Genomic DNA, 22,063 nt, shown 5'->3' on the forward strand with positions numbered 1-22,063 from the left:
ACGCCGCCGCCTTCGTGTTGTGGGGGTGGGGAGCGAGCCTTTTCTAGCGGGCCCTACGTCAGGGCTTGACTGCAGGTTTCTGCGTTTGTCACTTAGGTGCCCCGCCTCTGGCATCACCTACTGGAGCATTTTGTCGAAGAAAAAGATGGGTATCCAAGGCCAAGGGAGCCGTGCAGTGAATGGCCTACCATGGACCTGCCCAAGCATCAACATTCAGAAAACTGAGATCGTGACATCCAGTCACATCACTTCATGCCAAATAGATGGGGAAACAGTGACAGACTTTATTTGGGGGCTGCAAATGGTGACTGCAGCCATGAAATTAAAAGACATTTGCTCTTTGTAAGAAAATTATGACCAACCTAGACAGCATATTGAAAAGCAGAGACGTTACTTTGTCAACAAAGGTCCGTCTAGTCAAGGCTCTGGTTTTTCCAGTGGTCATGTATGGATGTGAGAGTTGGACTGTGAAGGAAGCTGAGTGTGAAGAATTGATGCTTTTGAACTGTGGTGTTGGAGAAGACTCTTGAGAGTCCCTTGGACTGCAAGGAGATCCAACCAGTAAATCTTAAAGGAAATCAGTCCTGAATATTCATTGGAAGGACTGATGCCGAAGCTCTGATACTTTGGCCACCTGATGCGAAAAACTCATTGGGAAAGACCCTGATGCTGTGAAAGATTGAAGGCGGGAGGAGAAGGGGCAACAGAGGATGAGATGGTTCGATGGTATCACTCACGTAATGGACATGAGTTTGGGTAAACTCCGGGAGTTGGTGATGGACAGGGAGGCCTGGTGTGCTGCAGTCCATGGGGTCACAAAGAGTTGGCCACAACTGAGCAACTGAACTGAAGCGTCTCCGGGAACTTGTATCATGTGCCAGTAGGTGGCTGAACTAGAAAGAGGACCCACTCGCAGCCTCTGTCTTAGTCCCCATTCAGCTGTCACCTCTGGAGGATCACTTAGCTTCCTGAGCCTGAGTTTCCCCATTATGTAAGAGGAAACAAGAAGACCAGCTGCAGGGGGGACATTTGATTAAATGGCCTACAAACAAGGAAACAGACAATGCAGTAAATCCGAGCTGAGAGTGTCACCCACTTAGGAAGTGTTCACTGGTAATTCATCCTGATACCTACTGTGTAGCTGCGTAGGGTACTTTCTGCTGCCAGTTGAAATGGTTCGCAGCGGATACCCCTAAATTGGTAAGAAAGTTGTGAATTGTGCTGGGATTCCTGTCACATCTGACACTAAGCTGAGGTTTCTGATTTCCTTGGCATTGAAGCAATTTGGAGAGACCACTGAGAGACTGCAGAGAAAATATCTCTGAGCCCAATATCTCTCTATACAAAGCCATGGAGTTGGTTATCAGTGCCTGCACAAACCTGGGATACCGCAGGCAGGGATACGGCCCAAAGGCTATTTAGGCCGAGGGAGCCTTTGTCTACAGGGTTCTGTTTGGGATCTGATTGTTTGGCCCTTTGCTGCAAACCGAAACTTAAGTGTCAGGACTACGAGTATGTTAAGGAAAGTTTATCTGAGCAGTACCATAAACACACTCATCAGGCCCTGAAGGGCATCTGTAGGTTCGTAGTGGCCAGGATGCTTACTCTTAGCATTTCCCTAAGTTACTGTCGACCTACTATTACCAAACAGTCCCAGCTGGTGTCTAATGTCCTAACCCAATTATTAATAGTGTCCCTTTCACCCTCAGAAATGTTCTGGCTTGAAGGATAAGTTATATAGTTCCCTGTGTATTGTCACTTGTTTCCTTTTATGTGTTCTTTTTCCATACGGCACTTATCTGACCTACTTTCCTTATAATCACCATTCCATGCGATTATCCTGTATTCAGGTGTGTAGCTATTCAAGTTCCATGGATTCCTCTTCCCAGAACGCTGATCCATCTGTTCTAACAAACTTGTAAACATAGGTTGGAGCACCAGTGGATGCCAGACGTGGTTGATAAGTAAATGTTAAGCTTCCTACCAACCCTGAGATTTTTTTGTCTGTGATATGCACTGCAACCCCATGGACTGTAGCTCTGTCCATGGGAGTTTCCAGGCAAGAATACTGGAGCAGGTTGCAATTTCCCGCTCCAGGGATTGAAGCCGAGTCTACATGCATCTCCAGCATTGGCAGGCAGGTTCTTTGCCAGCCGAGCCACGGGGAAAGCCTTAAAACACATGCACAATAATGAAACCAGAAGGGAAGTACCAAGGTGGAAATAGAGGGAAAATACAATACAAGCAAAATTGGGAACTTGGAAACCAGAGCCCAGCATATGTCATCCTGTAGTGCACCGGTGTACCTTGTATTTGGGAGACACCCTATAAATATTTGTGCAGTGTGCAATAGCTGGGCAAGAGGAAGCAGAAGGTTTAACAGAAATGTATACAACTAGTTCCTATTAGTTCATAACCAAAGAAATTCCTTATCAGGGAAAACATCTCTTGTTTCAAATTTCTCATTTATGCTCAGGAAACCATTAGACAAGAAAGTTTCTAATAAAAAAGCAGTAAGTACAAGCTAAGAAAGAGACACTTGAACTGCTGGGCACAGCACTGCTACTTGTTGAAGATGTGAAATAGAGGGAAACAGCAGTTACCAGACAAGTCTGGTCGGCTTCCCTCGCTTCTGTTTTATCAGGATCCCTGAAATATACCAGACAATAAGAAAAGAGGGTCTCCCCAGAGGAATCGGGTGGAGAGGGAGGTGGGAGGGCTGATCGGGATGGGGAATACATGTAACTGCATGGCTGATTCATGTCAGTGTATGACACAACCCACTGAAATGTTGTGAAGTAATTAGCCTCCAACTAATAAAAAAAAAAAAAAGGAACATTTTTCAAAAAATGAGAAAAAAAAAGAGGGTCTCTCAGTTCTCAAAAGTCAGATGAGTTTTAAAAATAAGGAGTTTTTCTCTTAAATAAACAGTGTTTCTTAGTGTCAAACTGCATATCAGCCCCAGCAAATTTCTCAGTTTTCTAAAGTGAAAATGTGATCAGAATCAGATGATCCTTTGAGGAAAGAGCGCAATCTTGTCTAAAAGATGAAACGTTGCTGATAAAGTTTGCTATCTCACTTTCAGAAGTGGTTTTACTTTTAGGAGTCTGAATTAGGCTGCCAGAAATTCAAAGCTACAGGGTCCTCTTCTTCTTTGTACTTAAGTGCAGCAGTGTGCAACCCAAGGTGGGTACTCAGTATATATGTTGAAATTAAACTTAAATTGAACTTAAACAGAAATCACTGGTGTGATGGTGCCTCAAATCACTGGGAAAGACGGGCCTTTTAAAACGTAATATTGAGAAAAAGATCAAATTTTTGATCTATGCCTCATACCACATCTAAGTATAACTGCCAAATGGACAAAGCTCTAAATGTTTTTTTAAAAATGGAAACATAAAAGTTCTATTAGAAAATACGGACAAATTCCTGTGTAACTTGGGGTCTGTATAAGACTCAATTTCTTGACACAACAAAATAAAAGTTTGATTTTTAGGAAAGTCACTAAATAATCATATAAGGGGATAAGAAAAAAAATTACTTCCAGATAAGTTGGAAGTGTTTCTTAAAGTAAGAGTCCTCCAGGGTCAAAAGTATGAAGTGTTCTCTTTTCATGAACTTTCCTGTAACATCGGCCATTATCTGATCTTTACAACTTTTACAAAAGTTGTTTGATTTCAGTTGTTAATTACATCACTCCCTGTTCCATGACTTCTCTCAATTAACTCAGGGCTTTATACAGACAGTAAAAATAGTTCAATGGACAGAATCCACATAATGAAATAAATTATGTATTGTTTACTAAACATTTTCTTAAGTATAACTACAGATAAAAACTGCTAGAATAAGAAGCAATGTGGTAGAGTGGTTATACGATCAGCACTGGAGCCAGACTACATAGCTTCAAATCTCTCCTTCCACCTGCTAGATGTGTGATTCCGGCCAGGTTTCTTTACTTCTTCAGGGTTCAGTTTAAACATCCATAAATAGAGATGATGGCAGAACTGTTACTATGAAATTCAGCTGAATTAATATTTATATAACACCTAGAAGAATGATCAGCATATCCTACAAGCTATTGAAGGGTTTATTATGTGAACAGTAACATCAATGGATACAGATTTAACTAGAACATGACGCTTGAGCTTACTGCTCTCCTCAGAACCAAGACAGTCCTGAGGGAAAGGATTCTTCCTGTCTTTGTACTGGTTTGAATTTTGTTGTCTATGGTCATCCAAATCCGTGCCTTCCTGTGTGTGGCTGATCCCCCATCGTGTGAGTCTTGGTGGGAGGCAGATCCCACCTCCTTCAGCAGCTAAGGCGCCCCTCTGTCCCTCTTCTCACCCTCCAGAGCACAGGAGCTCTGGAGCCCAGTGACCAGGACCCCTCAATCAGTTCCCCAAGCCTGGGACTTGGTTCTTGGAAGCGTGCTTAAATGTACAGGCCGCTGAGAAAGCAGCCAGGAGCAGAGTCCGGAGGAGGCGGTGCTAGAGGCGCCCCAGAGGGACCGGAAGTCCCTGGGCAGTAGGGGAGGAGCACCGTCCTAAGGGCTCGGGCAGGATGGCGGCCTTAGGATGGCGTGAGTTGCCCTTCTGGTCGTTTGCCAGGAGCCCATTTCACAGGGCTGATTCTGCAGCCTCAGCAGCAATTCTGTGCCATATCTCAATTTCTCTCTAAGTCATTTTCTGCTCAGGGTTAGCCAAAGACAGTGCTGTTGCCCGCAGCAAAGAACCCTGACTGATACACCAGGTTATAATGAGACTGGCAATGATCACCTCAACGAATTCTCAGCCTCTGTATCTGCATTCCCCCCCACTTTAAACACTGCCTTCACCCCGTGTAGGTCTTTTGTTGGTAACTGTTAATGCACGTGTGTGTGCTAAGTCACTTGAGTTATATCCGACTCTTTGCAACCCTGTGGACCGTAGCCCACTAGGCTCCTCTGTCCACGGGATTCTCCGGGCAAGAAGACTGGAGTGGGTTGCCATGCCCTCCTCCAGGGGATCTTCCTGACCCAGGGATCGAACCCACATCTCCTGTGTCTCCTGCTTCGGCAGACGGATTCTTTACCACTGAGCCACCAGGCAAGTCATTGTATACAGATAGCGCATCTCAGTTCAAATTAGCCTTGTCTCAAGTGCACAACAGCCAGACCTGATCAGTGGTCCCAGTATTGGACTGAGCAGATATAAGGTATACCAGCTCTACACACCCATTAAACGTCTACCTCTGCCTGCTAAAAATAAATTTGAACAGTACCAACTCTTTGCTGGGGCTGCCATAACAAATGCAGCAAAACAGTGGTTTAAACAACAGAAACTTATTTTCTCAGAGTTCTGAAGTTCAACAGCAAGGTGTAGGAAATCTTGGTTTCTTCTGAGGTCTCTCTCTTTGGCATGCAGGTAGCCACCATCGCTTTGCATCCTCACACGGCCTTTCTTCTGGGCATGTGCTTACCTGGTGTCTCTGTGTGTGCCCAAATTTCTTCTTATTATTAGGACACCAGTCAGATTGGATGGGGCCCATGTTAAGAGTTTCATTTTTACTTAATCACCTCTATAAAGGTCCTGTCTCCAAATACAGTCACATTCTGGGTACTGGGGTTAGGGCTTCAATATACACAGTTTGGGCAGACACAGTTCAGCCCATAATAATAGCTAACAGTGGTTAAGTTGTGATGGTGCTTTAGTCACTAAGTCATACCTGACTCTTTTGTGAGCCCATGAACTGTATCCCGCCAGGATCCTCTATCCGTGGGATTTCCCAGGCAAAAAAACTGGAGTGATTTGCCATTTCCTTCTCCAAGTGGTTCAGTTATAAAAAGCTAGTACATGTCAGTAATACTCCTTCCTGAATTCTAAGAGCTATTGGCAAATTACTGACCCTGAGGAAGGGGTCAGAGAGCTCCCAAATTACAGCCAGTTGGTCCAAAGTAGTGGAGAACCAAGTCTTGTGACTGGCATCTGAAGTGGAATCTGTCTGGTGTAGCTGAGCTCTTTCCTTGTGGAATCTGCTGCTATATTCCAGATGATTAGTGTCAGAATTACTAAGCTGTAGAACATCTAGCTAGTGTCTGGAGTATTGGAGGATTCTTTGTTGATAGAAAGGAAAGCCCGTACTTGTTATGTCAGAAGTGTTCTGCGAGCAGAAACAGAAACGGCAGTGGCCAGTCCTCCCATGCGCACACGCGCGCGCGCGCGCACACACACACACACCACACACACACACCAAACGTAACCCCACCATGTGTCTGCAAGAGTCCCCTGTCAGTATTTGCTTTGCCTCCACTGTTCTGATCTTGCTCCCTGGATTTCAGATTTCTGGCTCCATAATCTGACCATCAGTATTGTTTCTGTCTCTCTGCCCTGATTCATAGGCTACTTCAACAGCCCTGGCTTCCCACTTTCCTTAATTAATCTAAACTCCGACAGTTTTGGATAAAAGATCTCCTCCTCCTGCATTCTGGCCCCAAGGAAGCCTGAAACGCTCTCTGGGTTCCTTCCCCCTACTCACTGCCCATCTCTCCAATGTCAGCAGATATTTGGATAAGAACATGCTTTCCCATGGCCATCTCAGACCTTGAATCCTGCCTGATACTATGGGCTGAGCTGATCCCCTCTAAAGTTGATATGTTGAAGCCTTAACCTCCGTGGTGACTGGATATGGAGATAGAAACTCTAAGGGGATGATTAAGGTGAAGTGCGATCATAAGGGTGGAACCCTGATACAGGAAAAAAGTAGGGTCCTTATGAAAAGAGACAGTCTTCTTCCTCCCTCACTCTCTCTTCCTGTCTGCTGCCCACCCTGTCTCTTCCTTCTACCCCACCCCCCACCCCCCAGGTGAGGATATACAGTGAGAAGACCGATATCTGCAGGACAGGAAAAGAGTTCCTCGCAGAAATCAAATGGTAGACACCCTGATCTTGGATTCCAGCCTCGAACTATGAGCAAAGTTCTACCATGAAGCCTCACAGTCTGTGCTATTTTGTTACGGCAGCCTGAGCAGACAAATACACCTCCTATCTCTCTGTACTGCTTGCATGTCCAAACCATCAGATTAAAATTTCTTTTCTTTTCCCCAGGCAAGAGTTTTTTAATCAGCAATGAGTTACCATGATTATTAGAAATATTTGCTTAAAAATGAGTTAAGCACATGCCATAAACCCAGAGAGTTAACAGAATATTTTAGTTATAGAAAGGGAAACATTCTTGAAGATTGACACTTGCCTGAATTAATCCTGGGTTTACAATTTAATTTGACTTCAGACAACTGGCACCTAAAATCCACATTGTGACATTCACATCAACTCAACAATATATATACTGAATTTGTTATCTGTTCCTGTGTCACAAATTATCCAATGTTCTGCAGTTGAAAGCAACAATAAATATTTAGTAGTCGTAGTGGTTTAGTCGCTAAGTCATGTCTGACTGTTTGTGACCCCACAGACTGTAGGCTGCCAGGCTCCTCTGTCCATGGGATTCTCCAGGCAAGAATACTGGAGTGGGTTGCCATTTCCTTCTCCAGGGGATCTTCCAAGCCAGGATCAAACCTGGGTCTCCTGCATTCCAGGCAGACTCTTTACTGACTGAGCTATGAGGGAAGGTAATAAATATTCAGTCCGTCTCAGTTTCCGTGGCTGGGGAGCTGGGGATCACCTTGGCTGGGTGTCTCCAGCTCAGGACCCTCGTGAGACTGCAGTAGAGACATCAGCAGGAGCTGTCATCATCTGGGGGCTTGGAGACTCACTTCCAAGGTGAGGATTCAGTGGTGTTGGCTCACTCAGGTCCCTGCCACGTGGGCCTGTTCTCACGACACAGGCTAACTTCCCTCAGACCAAGTGAGCAAAAAGAGAAAGTGAGAGGGCCTGAGGGGGAATTCACGGGATTATTCTGACCTCATCTCCAGAACAAAGCAGCATCACTTCTGCTTTATTTGCTAGTAGTGAGTCACGAAGTCTAGCCCACGCTCCAGGGGAGGGAAATCAGGCTCCCCCTCTTGAGAGGAGGAGTGTCAAAGAATCTGTGAATGTATTCTATTCATTCTTTAAATTAATTTTATTGGCATATAGTTGCTTTACAATGTTGTGGTACTTTCTGCTGGAAGCAAAGTGAATCAGCTCTCTGTGTGTGTGTGTGTGTGTGTGTCCCCACATGCGCACGCTCAGCCATGTCACACTCTTTGCGACCCCATGGACTCAGTCCACCAGGCTCCTCCATCCATGGGATTCTCCGGGCGAGAATCCTGGAGTGGGTCGCCATTTCCTTCTCCAGGGGGTCTTTCCAACCCAGCGATCAAGCCCAGGTCTCCTGCCTTGCAGACAGACTCCTTAGCGTCTGAGCCGCCAGGCAATCCCTGCATACACACAGATCCACTCCCGTGTGGATTTCCTCCCCATTCAGGTCGCCACAGAACGCTGAGCAGAGCTCCCCGTGCGGTGCAGTAGGTACTGGTGAGTCATCTATTTTAGACACAGGAGTGTGTGTGTGTCTCGGAGAAGGCAATGGCGCCCCACTCCAGTGCTGCTGGGGGACATTTAGGTTGCCTCTATGTCCTGGCTATTGTAAGTAGCGCTGCAATGAATCTTGGAGTGCATGTATCTTTTTGAATGATGGTTTTCTCTGGATACTTGCCCAGGAGTGGGATTGCTGGGTCATATGGTAGTTCTATTTTCAGTTTCTTAAGGAAACTCCATACTATTCTCCATAGTGGCTATATCAGTTTACATTGCAAACAACGGCATAGAAACGTTCCCTTCTCTCCACACCCTCTCCAGCATTTATTGTTTGTAGATTGTTTAATGATGGCCTGCCTGACCTGTATGAGGTGATCTCTCGTTGTAGTTTTGACCTGCATTTCTCTAATAATGAGTAATGTTGAGCATCTTTTCATGTGTTTGCTGGCCATCTGTATGTTGTGAACATATTTAAAATCGCATTTGCCCATGATGCACTTCAGCAAACCACTCATATGATATAATCTTAAGTGCTGCAGTAACTAATATTTTGAAGGCTTATTTATAAAAAGGGGTATTAAAACAATAGAAGGGATTTACCCAATTACATCACATCTGCAAAGATATTTTAACATCCTCTTAAAAAGCACCAAGGGAAATAAAGTTTCTAGCATTATTTTCTACAAAATGGCAGGTATTCCTGTCAATCTTGGATTTTCACTATAATCTCTGCTCTGTTCATTCTTTGGATTCTGGTATGACTCACAAGTTTGGGTGACAGAACCTGCCTTCACCAGTCCTGATGCCTCAGAACCCATAACAATTACCTGGCCTCCCATTCTCCCTGCTGTCTGTCCCTAGCCCCTTTGCCCCAGTTGGCTCAATTTTTTGCCAATCATCTCTCCTCCTTCTCTGGACTATCCTTTGGATTGAAGCTCTGTGAATATTAGTGCATGTCTTGGTTAAACCTGAATTCATGAAACAGTTTTTGGATCCTAAATGTTAAAAGATTATCTGGTTATCCCTAGCATAAGCAAACTGGACAGAACAGATAATTCCACAAGGACTTACATTTATTATCCTGACTTAAAAAATTAAGCTAATCATTTGTCACATTCCACAGTACTTGAGGAAACTACTTGGAGTTCATCTTCCTAAATTTGATTACTTCAATAAATGAGCATAGCAAATGCATTAAAATTTATTTCTGTAAAGACATCAAGAAATACATGTTAGATATTCCAAAGAGGTATTTGGCTTCCCTGATGGTGTGGGGTTAGTTTTGACTTCATACTGGATCTGCTATGATTTTTCCAGTAGTCATGTGCAACTGTGAGACTTGGAACATGAAGAAGGCTGAGTGCTGAAGAACTGATGCTTAATTGATGCTTGAAGATTGGTGCTGGAGAAGACGCTTAAGAGTCCCTTGGACAGTAAGGAGATCAAACCGGTCAATCCTAAAAGAAATCAACCCTGAATGTTCATTGGAAGGACTGATGCTGAAGCTGAAACTCCAAAACTTTGGCCAGCTGACTCATTGGGAAAGACCCTGATGCTGTGAAAGATTAAGGGCAGGAGGCGACAGAGGATGAGATGGTTGGATGGCATCACTGCCTCCATGGACCTGAGTTTGAGCAAACTCTGGGAGATGGTGAAGGACAGGGAAACATGGTGCGCTGCAGTCCATAGGGTTGCGAAGAGTCGGACGTGACTGAACAAGAACAACTGGATCTGCTTCTGTGACTTTAACCTTTATCTTTTGCCACTTGTGTTATTATAGGCAAACATAATTGCCCGCCTCAGGGAGATAACCTGGCCCTGCCTCCCTGTGCAGGACTGTGGCATTCTTTGTCTATGAATAGGGAAGGAAATATTCCATTTCACACCACCTGTGAGATGGCTGTAAGGAAGTGAAACTAGCACATCTCCCATTCTAGGAGATATTCGCAAGAATTAAATGGTCTTTTTAGTTTGTTTCCTCACCTCCCGTCTATCTCTGATTCATTAAAAGACCTGGTAACCAGGACCAGATAAGGCGATTTTTTTTTTTTGACTTTAGTCGGACTTTCAGTCACCCTACTCTCCAAATAAAGTCATATTCCTTGCCTCAACATCTCCTCTCTCAGATTTATCAGCCTCTCGAGCAGCAAGCAGAGCAAACTTGAACTCGGCAACAGTGGCTCAGCAGTAAAGAATCTGCCTGCCGATGCAGGAGATATGGGTTCCATCCCCAGATCCGGAAGATCCCCTGGAGAAGGAAATGCCAGCCCACTCCAGTATTCTTGCCTGGGAAGTCCCATGGACAGAGGAGCCTGGCGGGCTACGGTCCATGGTGTCTCAAGAGTCGAACAGAACTTGGCGACAAAACAACAGCAACAACAATAATGAGATATTTAGGATATTAAAGACTCCGTTCCTTAGTTTGATAACGTGTCTCCATTTTAACTGTTACTATACTTATGTTCTGACTTCAGCTTTAAGTTAAAATCATTTACAAGTCACAAATGAGAGGCTGTGTTAGCTTCAACTTTTTTAAAAGTGCAGAACCAAATGAACTAATGACCCAATGATTCAGAATGGAATTTAAGAACTGATGAAGAGATGTTAACGCTGCAAGGGAACAAATTCTGCCACTCCCAAATGTGTCTCTTTGGCATAAGGATTTAGACCGGAAGAAACAGAAGACTTGGGAAGTTTTTCTTGTTATACTTCCCCTTAACTGCCTAAAAGAATTTGGATGAAGGGCCTATTCCCAGAATAGAGCTATACCAGAGAGATCTGCAAATAGGGACTAAGTGTGATGGGGGAAACTTGGCAGGGTCTGGACATCAGAATCTGGACAGTGAAACCACTCTGTGTTCCGCTGTCTCCACGTAAACCAGCACGCATTTATTTACCAAACATTTGCCTTCCCCCCTCTATGTGAGTTACCTTCCTCCCCTTTGAAGTCACAAACCACTGCCCCCAACATCCTCTTTTGTCTTTAGCTGAAGATTATATTTAAGCTTTAATATTTAAGGATTTCAGCTATTTTTGGTGAATTACTCAGTCTTCCTGGGCCACTCCCATGCATACATACTATTAAATCTCTGTCTTATTTTGTCTTATTAACCTATCTTGATGGGGAGAGAGTAAAGGGACAAAGTAGGTAATTAAATAGTTAATCCAGTAGGGGATTGTATGTTGAAAAATATATGGGAGACCCCTGTAAGTTAACGGTGACTCCTGAAAGCAGGTTGGTTTAACCACAAAACCAAGCAGGCTTGCTTAGCAACAAAACCAGGCAGCAGAAATAGCAGCGCTGCCCCAGACAATAAAACAATGGTGGCGTGAGCCCCACACCCTGCCCTTACTGAGCTCAGTAAGCGAACGGTCCCTAGGACGTGCTCTCTACACACATCAAGGACAATGCGTTGTGAGTTTAGCTTGACCATGTGGGGACAAGAAGACTCCCTTGCCCAACCTGGAGGAGGAGCTGATAATGGAAGCATGACGTCTACTCAAGAAAGGCAAAGGAGGTCTTCTCCCCCTCCCCACTTTTCCTTTGATTATAAAACTGTAGCCCACTAAGTTCTCGGGCGTGGCATCCCCTTGCTCACCTGCTTGTAAGCCTCACAAGCATCCTGTTCTAGTAAATCACTTCTTATCTGTTGCTTCTAGCTGGATTCATTCTATACTGACATAAAGGACTGCGGTGCTGGAGCTCTTTGGACCCCCTCCCCGCCACCCCCAAACAACACTCGGCGGCTTCAGATGGCAACCACTGCAGGGCCCTGGTAAGACAAGCAGGTCTGGGGTGGGGTCCCAGAAGAGCCCTGGCATGCCACGAGCCAGGAATATCCGGGAAGATGCTCCACCAACAGCTGTCCCTTTTAGACAGGCTGCCCTGGAGACGGCATGGCAGCCCACTCCACTGTTCCTGCCTGGAGAATCCTATGGACAGAGGAGCCTGGTGGGCTACAGCCTGTGGGGTCACAAAGGAGGCCCACTGAGAGACTGACACTTCACTTCACTTTCACTTAGACGAGCCGATCAATCCCGGAGGCTCTGGGGCTCTGATCGAGTGCCTGAGAACAGGCCAGGTGGGTGATGATACGGACGCCTGAAGACAGAGAGCTGGAGGATCGACTGCAGTCAGTACGAGTGGCCCCGGGAAGAGGACGTGGATCTTCAGAGACGCGGGCGGGGTCCCACTGCTGAGGAGGCGACAGGGGAACTGGTGTGTAAACAGGGGGAGTCTGCTGTTCGGGCTGCTCCTGACAGGATGTGTCCGTCTACACCCCTCAGTTCTGAGACTTTTCTCCTACACTGTACAGCCATCCCCGAGTGTTTCTCCCAAGGGGTCTCGCCTTTCGAGATGGCCCACACTCTGTCTCTGGACTGTGTTTTCCCTCTAGAAAGATCCACTTCTTGCCGATAACTCTGTCTCTCACTGAACCCTTTCTGTGATGAGACATCGAGAAACCTGAGCTTCCTAAAGTCCCAAGCTGGTTTTGCCTGGTTTCAAGGCCCAGTCTGGGTTTTGGCTGTGTTCTAGTCCCCGCTGCGTGGGAGGCTGAGGAAGAAAAGCTATAATGAAGCAGTCAGGGCCATGAACACCTAAGATGGCTGCGTGGCTCGTCCGACTCCCTGACAAACTCCATTTCATTACGTGGGTTAAGGCCCTCCTTGGCTACAAAGCTGATACGTTCACAATAAAAATGAATGGTTAGAAATGTCTGTTTGCTTTTTTCACTTGGAATATACTTTTTACAGTTTTTAGTAACCAAGGTAACTACGTTATTGGACAGATTATACACGCCTATGTGATCAATTAACCAGATTTATTTTATAAATTAATCTTAATTTGGCTATATTTGGTAAAGATGAGGATAATCTTAGAGAAAAAATTATATTTTAAAAGATATTCAATTTTAGTGTTGCCACTGGAGGTCCATATCTACTGATTAAAACTCACTTTTGAAATAGCTCTGTTATTATGTTATACTGTTGTAAAATTTAATTGAGTTATTAAGAAGATATTCTAAACTTGTTTCTAAAGCACATGACTATAATATATCTTTAGATAAAGACTAAATGCTTACAATCTATAATCAGGGGATCTATCAGTATGTTTTAAAAAAAAAATCATTTGAATGATCTCTCACCTAGATTGAAAAAAGCAAAAAAACCTCTTATCAGGTACTCTTAAACAACCATGGCCAAGAAAACCGAGGGGAATCAACTTCCAGCACTCAACGTTGTTCTTGTTATTTAGTCCCTAACTTGTGTCTCTTTTGTGACCCCATGGAATGTAGCCCGCCAGGCTCTGCGTCCATGGGATTTCCCAGGCAAGAACACTGGAGTGGGTTGCCGTTTCCTTCTCCAGGGGATCTTCCCGACCCAGGGATCAAACCAACGTGTACTACTGGGCAGGACTATTCTTTACCACTGAGTCACCTGGGACGCCCTAAGACTTAAGGTGCTTTTCTTCTAGTTACTAAACGTGCCCAACAGAGGACTTCCTGAGCTCTGATGTCAGTCTTCCCCTCCTTCCAACCCTTACAAGCGCTCACCCTTTATATCCAATTTGCAGCCAGACCATCTCTTGCTCATTGTCACCACCACTGAGTCGCCTTCTGTACAGTTTCTTTGTGGCAGTTTCTCAGGCATTAACATCTGGTTGGGAGACTACTTTGGAAGCGATAATATCTAAAGTTGTAAGTTCAAATCTTGATTAAATTGCATGGTGAATTTTGCCATGAAAGGAAACTTTGGGACAGCTAACTATTGCTCCGGTGAAAGCTACTGTATCCGTAAAGATGGCCGCTCCAAGGACTATCTCCCGAGTGGGAGCTGAGACCCCGGTCGGGGGTATTACACTGGAACCCATGCTGACCAAAGGGCAGCCTGAGCCCAAGAGGGCCATAAGTCTACCAGGGAGAGCAACGCTGTCCCGAGGCAGAGCCACAGTGGAATTGCCACGTACATTTTGTTGGTAGTGACAGATGGGACCATGTGATTAATTATTTAACAGAAGGTAGAGGACAGCTTAGAGCTTCCGAGGTGGCTCAGTGGTAAAGAGCCTGCCTGCCAAGCAAGCGATGCAGTTTTCATTTTTGTTCTGGCTATACCAGGTCTCAGTTGCAGCATGGGAACTCCTAGTTGCAGAACGAAGGATCCAGTTCCCAGGCCAGGGATCGAACCTGGGCCCCCTGAATTAGGAGCACAGAGTCTTACCCACTGGACCACCAAGGAAGTCCCAGAAGATGCAGTTTCGATCCCCTGAGTCAGAAAGATCCCCTCGAAGAAGGAAATGGAAACCCACTCCAGTATTCTTGCCTGGGAAATCCCAGGGATAGAGGAGCCTAACAGAATAAACAGTTCATGCAGTTGAAAAAAGTCAGATCCAACTTAGTGACTAAACAACAAAACAACAACAATAAAAAAAAAAAACTTACAGTTGAGCCCGTCAGTTATGAAAAAGTGAAAAAAGTCCACAGGGACCAGATGAACATCCTGCAAGTTTTTGAAATGAGACTAATGGAAGCTTTTTAAAAATAAGTAAATGTGGATCCCTCCTCTCCAGAGGGCAGGCCCTTTCAGCTGTACATTTCATACCCAGTCTGCCCCAGGGAATCAGGCACAAAATTCAAAAAGTGACAGCCAGTCCTCAGACTCCTGTGCTGGATTTGCTGATACTGGCTTATTCGGTTTTCAGTAATAGGGATATGGTCAAAAAGGCTAAATGCACCCAGAGAGATAAGCAAAAAAGCCCAAATGATGACAACAGCCTTGTCCACTCGAAGACCACCTAAGAGGAAGCCGACTTCTCCAGGCCGGTTTGGCTGTGATAAGCCACAAGGCCCGTGGGTACACAGGTGCATCCTCTGCAAACAGCCAAGACACTGGGAGAGGGAATGCCCCCAGGTGCCAGACAGCAGTGGGGCACCCTCAGCCTTTGATGGTTTTGCACGCGGAGACTGACAGGGCCCAAGGCGAGGAGTGGCTCTGCCTGGAGATACCATCTACATCACTAGTGCCCAGACCTGGGTGGTCACTGGAGTGGTGGCGCATTTGATACAATTCGATAAAATTTCTTATAGACACTGGTGCATGCTTTTCAGTCTTAACCCAAAGGATTGGAAATCTTAACCAAAAAATTACATAATGGGAGTGTCAGAAAAGAGACGCGTGCACACTTTTCTAGGACGCCTTTTCTACAACATCGATGGTCAGATGCTTCTGCATTCCTTTCTGTTTATGCCTGATTGCCCTATATCTTCAGTGAAAAGGACTTATTAACCAAATTAGGGGCCACTCTATGTCTCGAGGGACAAAGAAGCCACCTGTAATCACCATAGGATATTGACAAAATATTTAAAAGAACAAATTAAATCAATAACTGAGATAAAAGAATCAATAGACCCTAAAATATATAAAACATTGAGATTCTGGGCCTAATCAAAAACAGACTGATGCCTTAAGTGACCCTCCACCAGATTCAAAAACTGGGGGAAAATGGTTTGGATCTTCAAAATCATGGCAATAATCTCTTTTAGTGACTTTTCTAATGCTTAGTACTGTATTTCAAATTATCTTTCTGGAGACTCATCTTCCAATGCTTAACATCTAAGAGGGCCGGAATGCTGGTACTAAGAAGGGTGACGCCGACCTGCAGTTCTCCCACCAGCGAAAGGGGGCTGGTCAGGCGTTCCACTCCTCTCCCAGGCAGGCCTATGTCCCATCTCAGCAAGAAGCAGCTAATGATAACCTGTCGCCCCAACCCCCTTTTAAGTGTAAAAGGGTCAACACCTAGAGGGGCAAATAATAGGGACAGAGTGAAAGGTCAAAGTAGGCAATTAAATAGTTAATCCACTAGGGCATTGTACTTAGAAAAATATATGGGAGACCCCTGTAAGTTAATGATGACTCCTGAAAGCACATTGGTTTAACCACAAAACCAAGCAGGCTTGCTTAGCAACAAAACCATGCAGCAGAAGTACCAGCGCTGTCCCAGACAATAAAACAATGGTGGCATGAGCCCCACACCCTGCCCTTACTGAGCTCAGTAAGTGAGCGATCCCTAGGACGTGCTCTCTGCACACATCAAGGACAATGCTTTGTGAGTTTAGCTTGACCATGTAGGGACAAGAAGACTCCCTTGCCCAACCTGGAGGAGGAGCTGATAATGGAAGCATGACGTCTACTCAAGAAAGACAAAGAAGGTCTTCTCCCCCCCTCCCCACTTTCCTTTTGGTTACAAAACTGTAGCCCACTGAGTTCTTGGGAATCTGTTTATAAGCCTCAGTTCAGTTCAGTCGCTCAGTCATGTCCGACTCTTTGCAACTCCATGGACTGCAGCACACCAGGCCTCCTTGTCCATCACCAACTCCCAGAGTTTACTCAAACTCATGTCCATTGAGTCGGTGATGCCATCCAACCATCTCATCCTCTGTCATCCCCTTCTCCTCCTGCCTTCAATCTTTCCCAGTTCTTCACATAAGAAGAACTTATGTGAATAAGTCAGTGGCCAAACTATTGGAGTTTCAGCTTCAGCATCAGTCCTTCCAATGAATATTCAGGACTGGTTTCCTTTAGGATGGACTGATGGGATCACTCAGCTTTCTTTATAGTCCAACTCTCACTTCCATACATAACTACAGGAAAAAGGTCCTATTCTAATAAATCACTTATCTATCCCTTTGCTTCTTGCTGAATTCTTTCCACACTGAGACATAAAGGACTATGGTGTTGGAGCTCTTCAGAGCCCCTGGGAATGGCACCCAACGTTTCAGCCTCATGTCGGTTTCATTCTTGGAACAGCCAGAAGGACTTAGAAGGAAAGGGAAAACTTTCTTCCTCTCTGACAGGGTTAAAGTACCCAAACTAAGAAAGAATTTGAACAGAAAGTGTCTCCATACTCTTCCCTTTATAGAGGTTCTGTTCTCTCTGTCTCTCTTCTCCTCCCCCCCAGTCTCTTACCCAGGCAGCCATCCTGTACACCAACTGTTCTCAAAACTTTCGGGCGTCAAAACCACTTGGAGGGCTTTTTATAATACATATCTCTGAGCTCCAGCCGCAGAACTTCTGACTCCCTGGGCCTGGGGTGGGACTGAGAACCATAATTCTCAGACATTCAGATATGACATTAACGCTGCTAATCCAAGAAGCACACTTGGAGAAGTATTGGTGCAAATGGATCCTGGGGAGCTTTGTCATAATGTAGACACCAAGTAAAATTTTATCTGAAAACTTAATATTCCCCTCCAACCCAAGTAATACATTTGCATCTTTAGAAAGGAAGCCTGATGATAAAACTTTCATTTGTGCATACTAAGTCCTTCAGTCGTGTCCAACTCTTTGTGACCCCATGGACTGTAGCCTGCCAGGCTCCTCTGTCCATGGAATTCTCCAGGCAAGAACACTGCGTGGGTGGCCATGCCCTCCTCCAGGGGATCTTCCCGTCCTAGGGATTGAACCTGTATTTCTTAAGTCTCCTGCTTCAGCAGGTGGATTTTTTTTTTTTACCACTAGTGCCACCTGAAAGCCTAAACTTTGAAAGCCTAAAACTTTCAAAACCCCTCTAATGAAAGTTATCTTATAGTTACCTTTTAGCCCCCCTGACAAGTAATGAGGAAAATATTTCTGCTAGTCAAAGGCTTAACAAATATTTGTTGAATTATGCATTTTAGATCAAACGTGTGGTCTTAAAATGTGCATTCCAATCTCAGACCATAACCAGAGATGCAAGAAATAAAATATTCTTTATCTTTCTGTAACTCAACTAAAATTCCATTTTAACACTTCATTCTATGAAACTGGTGGATGCTTGCTCACAGTCATTTCAGGATCTTACCTCTTCTTCCTCTGGATTCCATTTGTATTTATTATACTCTGCTAGGACTGCCATAACAAAGTGGCGTCTATTTTCTCACGGTTCTAGAGACTGAAGTCCAGGATCAAGGTGTTGGTAGGGCTGGTTTCTCCTGAGGTCTCTCCCCTCAGCATGCAGATGGCCACCTTCTCGCCCTGTCCTCACCCGCTCTTTCCTTTATGCATGTGCATCCCTGGAGTCTCTTTGTGAGTCCAAATCTCTCTTCTTATAAGGACACCACCAATCAGATTGGATTAACAGTTTTATCTCAGCTTAATCACCTCTTTAAAGAGCCTATCCCAAATACAGTCACATTATGAAGTACTAGGGAGTAGGACCTCAACATATGGATTTTGGCAGAGAGACGGGGGTTGAATGTCGGCCTGTAACACCATGTAGGAACTGGGGAGTTTGTATGCTGCTAAAGCTGGAGGGATTTAGCTCAACCCTTGAGCCTCGTGGTTGCCCTCTGCCCATGCTGGCCTCTCCTAGGATGTCCGCACACCCTCCTGGTCAGCAGCAGTTAGCCCATGCAGGACTCAGCAGGGTTGTCCACTGTCAGGGGCAGCCAGGCTCCTTCTGTGGCCCACTGGAAGCATCAAGGGGAGGCCGATGCTGTCCATCACTCGAGTGGTCCTCACGTGCCTGGCCTGTGCTGTGCCGGGCACCGGGGAGCTTGGTGCTGCTGGCTCAGGCTGCCACACATGTCATCTGGAGACAGACTCCCATCTGGACTTCCCCCTGCACGTGAGAGGCAGGCACCCTCCTCCCCAGCTCAGCAGAGTCAGCATGGCCCCACCCCACCCCGCCTCAGGGCTGGCAGGGGAGGGGGTTCCGGCAGTCAGGACGCAGGGTTAGGGTCAGGGTTAGTCTGCCACCACGTCTGAACTCTCTCGACTTCCTTTCTCACAGCCCTAAGCCCCAGCCCCACCGGCCAGGAGAAGCCTCTTATCTGTTCTCGGGGGCAGGAGGCTTGGCTTCATCTGAACAGGTTCGCTTCCAAGCAGATTGTCTGCCTCTCGGTCCTTTCACCCAGTCGTGTTCGACTCTTTGCGACTATAGCCCGCCAGGTTCCTCTGTCTGTGGGATTCTGCAAGCAAGGATACGGGAATGGGCTTCCATTCCCTTTTCCAGGGGATCTTTCCAACCCAGGGATTGAACCCGGGTCTCCTGCATTGCAGGCAGATTCTTTATCCACCAGCCATTCTCCTAGATTGTCTGAATCTTTTGAAATTCAAAACTTAGAATTGTCTTCTCCTCCCCATCCCATATTTTTCAGCTAAGAACTCCTCCTCTTGAGGCAATAAACACTCAAAGTGGCTAATTGAGTGTGTGTGTTGGGGGGGGGGGGGGCGGTAGGGATAGGGTAAAAGGAAGTAGAGCTGGGGAAATAGTGTTTCAGAATGTTCCCTGCCATGTTGAGTTGCGGCTTTGACTAGTGAAATTGCACCAAATGGAAAATGCGGCTACAAAGGACACTTCATCAGCAGATTTGGCTCTTGCACTGTCTGCCCCGTGGAGAAGTTGGAGGCAGGGAGGACCACACTCTCTTCCCGTTTCCCCCCATGGGCAGCCCAAGAGTTCTGCCATAGGCCAGTGCCAGGACTCCATCCTGTGGCTTCAGAAAACCTGGACTTAGTAAAAAGCAGAGTTATTTAAAAGTTCTCAAGACTCTTATAATGTGGAATTGACAAATTTCAACATAGGGCAGCCACAGGTTTTCTCCTAATTAATCAGAAGTGAAAGTTTGTGTTTCTTGTGTTTTTAAACAACATCCGTTTTTTTTTTTTTCTTTTGAAGATCAAAATACATAAAAACCTGATGTGGATGTGAAAATAGCATTTCCATAAAAGCAGAAGTGTAGTTTATTTTGGTAAAATAAAAAATTGTGAGTGTCATGAGATACCCATGTATAGAAGCCACAGATAAGCGGATGTGTGAAACCAAACAAAAATTTTGGATTAGAGTCACGAGTAAATAGAAATCATTGCTTTCATTTTTGTAAAGGCTTAAGGCCGAGCACCGAAGAATTGATGCTTTTGAACTGTGGTGTTGGAGAAGACTCTTGAGAGTCCCTTGGACTGCAAGGAGATCCAACCAGTCCATCCTAAAGGAAATCAGTCCTGAGTGTTCATTGGAAGGACTGAGGCTGAAGCTGAAACTTCAATACTTCAGCCACCTGATGCGAAGAACTGACTCACTGGGAAAGACCCTGATGCTGGGAGGGATTGGGGGCAGGAGGAGAAGGGGATGACAGAGGATGAGATGGTTGGATGGCATCACTGACTCAATGGACATGAGTTTGAGTAAACTCTGGGAGTTGGTGATGGACAGGGAGGCCTGGTGTGCTGCAGTCCATGGAGTTGCAAAGAGTCGGACATGACTGAGAGACTGAACTGAACTGAAGGGTCTTACTATTAATTTTCTGTGTTGTACTTACATTTTTCATTATTTCCGTAAAAGTAGAAGATAGTCTGAATTTTTAAGTTACTGTACGCTATATTGCTTTTAAGTTAGTATATGCTCAATTACTTTGCAAATGTACCTGATAAATCTAAATGCGTACTTTTATTATTTTCAATGAAAGACCTACAAAAGAAGTATAGGAAACCCACTGCATACCTATTACAACCTGAATAACTTCAAGGTAAAACATTTTTGGTTATATCACAAGGTCATCTTTTCCAATTCTGGGCAGAAATTTTAAAAACCCTACCAACAGGAACATCTAACCTCCTTTTACAAGAACAGACTCAAATCATCATGATTGTAGTTTTTAAAATAAGTTACATTTTTCCACTTCAAATTAATTTTGTCCTTATAAAGTAAAATTTTCCCCTTCATTCATAATACAGTTTATTCAGTAGGGTTCAAACGTAATGTTTCTGACTTTTTATTATCTCAAAAGTTCTAGGAGCTAGTTTTACTTCATATCAAATCACTTACAAATTTGGTAGCAACTGTCAACCTTAATATACTACATGAGTTTTCATTGTAATAACCCACATCCTTCTTAAATAAATTTTCAAGTTTCATAAAATTATTGATCTGCCTAAGCCAGTTAAGGGGCTTCCCTGTTAGCCCAGCTGGTAAAGAATTCACCTGCAATGCAGGAGACCCCAGTTTGATTCCTGGGTCAGGAGGATCCCCTGGAGAAGGGATAGGCTGCCCACTCCAGTATTCTGGGGCTTCCTGGTGGCTCAGCTGGTAAAGAATCTGCCTGCAATGTGGGAGACCTGGGCTCAATCCCTGGGTTGGGAAGATCCCCTGGAAGGGAACGGCTACCCACTCCAGTATTCTTGCCTGAAGAATCAGGAGCCTGTCGGGGGCTCCATGGGGTCCCAAAGAGTTGGACACCACTGAGCAACTTTCACCTTCAAACCAGTTAGTTGACCTGGTTTTTAACATGGTTTAGCAATCTCTGATAGGCTCTTCTATTCCAAGAGGAAAATCAAAGGAGAAAGTGGTTCTATAATAAAATACTATGTAGCTAATCCCATTAGTACCTTTAAAAAAAAAAAAACTTTACCAAGTTGGCTACTGTGACCCCACCATCATGCCATTAAGAAATGAACACGGTCTTTCTGTGGGTTTCCCCCAGTGACTCAGAAGTAAAAAACATACTGGCCCGCAGTGCAGGAGACAGAGGAGACACAGGTTTGATCCCTGGGTCAGGAAGATACTCTGGAGGAGGAAATGGCAACCCAGCCCAGTATTCCTGCCTGGAAAATCGACTACGCGCACGCACAAC

The 22,063-nt window shown here is 45.1% G+C and overlaps 2 long non-coding RNA genes and 1 other non-coding gene across 5 annotated transcripts in view; 1 reads left to right on the plus strand and 2 right to left on the minus strand.

Annotated features, from left to right (window-relative positions):
• Positions 1–13,171, plus strand: LOC110149076 (uncharacterized). 2 transcript variants are annotated; one of them, XR_002317341.2, is made up of 3 exons: positions 1–1,200; positions 12,117–12,232; positions 12,480–13,171. It is a non-coding gene; the product is annotated as an uncharacterized lncRNA (long non-coding RNA). The 2 variants fall into 2 exon arrangements; XR_011488408.1 differs by having other exon boundaries at positions 12,117–13,171.
• The window catches only part of LOC139035700 (uncharacterized), a 15,272-nt gene continuing 2,476 nt past the window's right edge, over positions 9,268–22,063 (minus strand). Inside the window, exon 3 of one of the 2 annotated variants that reach the window (XR_011488410.1) lies at positions 9,268–9,913. This is a non-coding gene — a long non-coding RNA (uncharacterized lncRNA). Of the gene's footprint in view, positions 9,914–18,183; positions 19,403–22,063 lie in introns of those variants that run through there. The other variant, XR_011488409.1, reaches the window with a different exon arrangement.
• On the minus strand, positions 14,621–14,693 carry TRNAR-CCU (transfer RNA arginine (anticodon CCU)). Its single transcript has one exon. It is a non-coding gene; the product is annotated as a tRNA-Arg (tRNA).

The sequence above is a fragment of the Odocoileus virginianus genome, chromosome 6 (assembly GCF_023699985.2).
Source record: "Odocoileus virginianus isolate 20LAN1187 ecotype Illinois chromosome 6, Ovbor_1.2, whole genome shotgun sequence".
NCBI lineage: Eukaryota > Metazoa > Chordata > Mammalia > Artiodactyla > Cervidae > Odocoileus > Odocoileus virginianus.